The following is a 5,433-nucleotide window of genomic DNA, read 5'->3' on the forward strand; positions in this document are numbered from 1 at the left end:
GGGGGTGCCCGGGATGCTCGGGGGGTGCCCGGTGCGGGGTACCCGGGATGCTCGGGGGTGCCCGGGATGCTCGGGGGGTGCCCGGTGCGGGGTGCCCGGCGCGTCCCCGCTCCAGCGTGGCGCGGGCAGTGGCTGTGCCGTTGACATTTACTAATCAGCTCTCACCCAGCGCACACCCGCTCCCTTCTCTTGCTGTCTTGTCTCCATGGAGACTCCGCAACCTTTGCTCACTCGTTAATGGTATCTCAGCAAAAGAAACTCCAACGCCACCCAGCCTTCCCCTCCCGGCCCCGGGAGAAATCCTCGCCTCTCACCTCCATCCCCATCCCCTCCTGCCGCTGGGGATAAAAGGGACGAGTCCTTGTTAGCGAAGGACCCAGCCACGGGGGCAAGTTCTGACGGTGGCGCAGGGAGGAGGGAGAGCCACCATCATCCTCCTCGCCGCCAAAAAAACAAGGCCGGGTGATTTTATTGCAGTGGCAGCAAGGACAGGCTCCATCCATGCGGGATTCCGGCCAGCAGCCCCTTTCCTGGCTGATTTATTGAGCCACGAGGCTTGGCACGTGGTTCTGCCTGGGTTTCTGTGTTCCCCCATCCCAAACCCACACCCTGACATCCATGAAGCAACCCAAAAACCATCCAAAGGGCTGGAACTGGGAACGTGCTCCGTCCCCGGTGTCCTGCTCTCGCTGATTCTGTTTTCAAATTAACATGGGAAAGATGCCCATTACCTGCTTCCAGATAATGACTATGATTAGGCAGAGCTCTGCTGCCAGCCGAGATCTGAAGGATTTCTGTGCTCTCCAGCAGCGCTTTGCCAGTGCAAAAACAAGAGCAATAAAGTGTAAATAAAAGACTAAAGGAAATCGTGGGTCCATCAGTGGATGGGGTGTGTGGAAGGGGCTCTAATGATGGGCTCTCTGCGGTGGGGTGGCGGCTGCAGCCTTGCTCCAGGCAAGGGAAAATTGCAGAGGGGCTGTCCCAGTGCCTGCACCCCATGTGTGAACCTGGCTCGGCCCCTGCTTGCTGGGAACTGGGGTTTGGAGAAGGGAAATTCGAGATGTGTGTGTGTAAGGCTGTTCTGGGGGGACTCTGGCCCTGCAGGCAGAGATGGGGCCTTAGAGAGGGGGGAAGAAACAGCTGCATCTCCCGAAGTGATTGCACCAGCTCCCAGAGCACCCAGGGTGGTCCCACAGCCTTGTGGTGGGACACTCTGCAGCCACGGGGCAGGATGAGGGTGACCCCTCTGTGCCAGGTGTCCAGGGCCATCTCCACCCCCAGGCCACCAGAGGCCCCCCGGCAGGGGATGCTCAGGGAGCAGCCCAGGACCCATCGGGGCTGAGCTTGTCCCCATCCTCTGGGGATGCTGCGATGTCACTGGGGACTCTGGCCCTCATCCCCCTGCTGAGGGGGGCACAAATCCCCTGCCTGTGCTGCCAAGCTGGGCTCCAGCTCCCCCTGAGCCTACCGAGATCCCCCCAAACTGTCCAAGATCCCCCCACCACGGCCAGAAGAGATGGAAAACCTTGGCCATGGCCATGAGCTCACCCTCACTGAGAGCCTTCCAGGTGGCTCTCACCATCCTCGGGGCAGAGCATCCCTCCTGCCTGGCCCTGCACTGACCCGTGGGGATCCCAGTCCGGGCTGTCACCGTGCCTGGATGGGGGTGACGGTCCCCCAGTCCTGGGATAAGCTGGAAGGAGCTGCCATTCCCTCTGACAGCTGCTTTGGGCAGTAGCTGCCATGTCCCGAAGCTGGTGCCAGGCGTGGCTCGGGGCAAGGCGGATCCCCGTGGCCCCGTGTCACCCCGCTGGGCTCCCAGTGCCACTGGGATGGGCACAGGGGAGCCCGTCCCGGCCAGTCAGAGACAGGAAGCTAATCTGTGCTCCGATTAGGCAGAGTTCCCAGCAAAGGAGGTTTCTTCTTTTTTCCTCCCCCCCTCAGTGATAACAAATAATAATATAATCCCCTTAATCCCTCCCCGAGGAGCCGGCGTGCACTCCCGGCCGGGAAGCACCGCGCTTCTGCCGCTGCTGATAACTCACACCCGGGGCCCCCAGAAAAACAAACGCTTTGGCTCACACGTTGCCCCCCAAAACTCCATGTGCTGCCCTAGGGCTCCCTCTCCCAGCATCCCCAGACCCTCCCATGCGACCCCGCTGCCATCCTGGGAGGATCCGGCATCACTCCCGCTTCCTTCCCACTCGGCGGGGCCATCGCGACCCTGCAGAGCCCCAAACTCAGCCAGAGGGGGCCCATTCAAGACCCCCACGGAGGCTCTGCCCTCTCAGCTCCTTCTTCCTCTGCAGCAGGGAAGCGGCAGAGCCCCAGGGAGCTTCGCACCCCAGGTGCTCCTGCACCTTCTGCTGCCCAGGGACAGCGCCGTGGCTGTCACCCTTGTCCCCTGTGTCTGGGGGGTGCTGCAGCCCCGCACGACGCCCCAGCTGAGCCCCGGTGCTTTGTTTTAGGGATGTTGGTGTGGGGAGCATCACCTCCTGCCCCAGCTGAGTCCCCAGGAGTGCTGGCACGGATCCTGCACCCCCCAGCCGTCAATGGGGTGCTGGGAAGGAACCCAGCTGCCAAATCCCCCTCCCCTCCCCGGGACCCCAGCCCGCTATTTCCCCCCTGGTGCCGAGCCCTCCCTCCATCACCATCCAGCAAATATTAATAACAACCCTGCAACCGCCTGTGCTTTTATTCCCTGGCTTTGCTGGCCCTGGCTCTGCTGAGCTCAGCTCCTCTGGCTCCAAAATGCCTTTTAAAATTACCAGAGAGTGGAGACCCCTGTGAACACCCTGCCCCCGGCTGCCCCCTCCTCCCTGGCACCCACGCCAGGGCCAGCAGCACCCATGTGCCGTGCGGGGAGCTGGGTGCCATCCGCCCCCTTATTTAACAGGCGCCAGGCTGGGCTTGATTAAAACCCAAGTGAAAGCCAGAGCCAGGGCAGAGAGGGGGATTAGATCGCTCCGGGGAATGTTAATGGACTCCAGAGCTTTCTGCCCGGCTGGCGGCTGGGATGGATCCAGCCCTGGATGGACAGGCTGGTGCAGCGAGTGCGTCAGGGCTCAGCTGGACCCTGGAGCGCACGGCAGAGCGGGAGGAGGATGGGGGCACAGACACACGGGGGGCTGGAAATATCTCCCAAGGCCTGTCCGTTCCTCTGGGAAAGGCAGGGGTGGTCCGGTGCTCCGGCTGGGCTCTGCCGGGGCCGGTCCTGCGGCGGGGCTGTGGCGCAGAGGGGCTGCCCGTGGGGACACCCCCGTCACCCGCACACCCATCCCCGCCGGCCTGGCCGGGGGACCAGAACAGCCCCCGGGGCTTCGGTGGGGCCGGAGGGGCTGTTCGCGGGGCGCTGCCGGTGGGGAGGGCCGGGGCAGGGCAGAGGTGCCCCCGAGACGGAGCTGCTCCCTGCGCTGGATTGCGGGTCTGACGTGGGAAATCGCCTCCCTCCCTCGTTAGCTGTGATTAGCATGTCAAGTGGTTGAAGTTGGTGGGTATAAAGGATGCGAGCGAAGAATAATGGCTTCAATTTTCTTCACGGCACAGCCATTAATTTGAAGGAGAAGGGGGTGTCCAAACCTCCCGGCAGCTCCCGGCGGATCCGCCGGCCCCGGCGCTGCGGGGCGAGGGCGGCTCCTGCTGCTGCCCTGCCCGGGGGGACGCGACCCCCGCGGGGAGCCTGGCACCGGCACAGGCATCCCATGCGCTGCCCGTGCCAGGGTGGGGGCACCCATCCGTGCCCACCGGCCTGGGCCCCGGCACATCGCCCCGGGAGCGAGGAATCCCCCCGGCTCCAGCCCCAGGTGATGGCCGGGACAGAAAGACAGGGGCAGGAGGGCAAATTCCTGCCGTGTTTCCAAGAAGATGGGAAAAAGTGGGAATGGGGGTAGAGCTGCCTTTGCCAGGTGCTGGCAGAGCCCTCCGAACATCCTTTCATCCGTCTCCCCCAAGGGTCGAGTGGTCCGTGCTCTGGCTCCGTGGTGGCCCAGCCCTGGACCCCTCTGATGTGGAGCATCCCTCATCCTGCAGCATCCCTGCTCTCCGAGCTCCAGCGTCCCGAGGGGCCGGAACCCTCCTCCCAGCAGAGCTGTTTAATTAAAATCATCATTTCCATCCCGAGGCACCAGGACCTGGCTCGCCCCTCCCCACGTGGCCGTGCCGGACTCACCCTCGGTGCTCCCCAAAGCAGCTCCCAGAAACCTTCAAAAAATCCATGCTAAACAAATTTTAAAATAGCGAAACAATCACCCCCCCGCCCCGATTTTGAGCTTTTTCCTCCTTTCCCCCAGCAAACCCAGGCGACGCTGGGCTGTGCTGATCAATCCCCAACAATCAGCCCCATCACGAGCATTTTCAGGCTCCAGAGTGGCTCACGCTGCTCGACAGATATAATTGACGCTTTAAAAAAAAAAGATAAAAAATAATAAAAGTGAAATCCAGCTGTGGTCCAAGCAGCTGGTCACACCCAGCGAGGCTCTGGCTGTGCCAGGTGATGTTTCCTGGTGGGATTTACCTACTGGGGGGGATTTCATCGTCTTTCAGTGCTGCTTCTTGTGACCCGAAATGGGAGAGATGAAAAACGGGGCGGGAAAGAAAAAATGTGATGATGCTTGTGGGAAGCATCATTTTGGAGCCAAGCTGGGGATGAAGGGTCAAGGACCCCCGAAAAACCCTCCAGGAGGGCTCATGGAGGGGCTGGAGTGGGGATTCAGCACCCTGGGGTGGGTTCTGGATGCAGGCACAGCACCAGGGATGGCTGGAAGCCCCCAGCCTGCTGCCCTGCCTCAGTTCCCCCCGTGTTATGTCACATTTGGGGACATTTGGTGCCCACCAGGGTGGGAGCATCGGGGTGCCCCCGATGGATCCCTCTGTGTGAGGATGGTGGGAAGGGGGGGCTTCATCCCATCCTCACCAGCAGCCCCCCAGTGCTGTGAGCACCTTGAGCAGGGGGTGTCAGGCACCCGTGGGACCCCGGGGTGGAGGGACAGCACCCAGCCCTCCCCCATCACCCCCCGGCTGTGGGGCTCCAGGTGGGGGGACAGAGGAGCAGAGCCCCCCAGTTCGGGGTTGTGCTGAGAGACCCATCTCATCCCATCCACACACACGTGGAACACCCCCAGGCAGGCTTGGGGGGGACTGTGGGCCCCCCTGAATCCCCCCTGGAGCTCCTGGAGCCTCCCTGAACCCCCCTCTGCACGCCTCGGATTGGGGGGCAGGAAACAAAGCCCCCCCAAACGCCCCAACCCCTTCACCCGGGGCACGGGGACTGCCGGGGGCTCCCCGTTCCCTCCCGGCGCCCCGAGGCTGGCTGGGGGTCCCTGTGAGCCCACCGGGGCGCTCAGAGCTCCCTCAGGGCTCCTCCCGGCTGGGGGAGCTTTGTTCCTCCCCCAGCCCGGCAAAGAGGGGGTCCCCCGGCATCCCCCCAGCCCCCGG

This window comes from Parus major, chromosome 23 (assembly GCF_001522545.3).
Source record: "Parus major isolate Abel chromosome 23, Parus_major1.1, whole genome shotgun sequence".
In the NCBI taxonomy this organism is placed as follows: Eukaryota; Metazoa; Chordata; class Aves; order Passeriformes; family Paridae; genus Parus; species Parus major.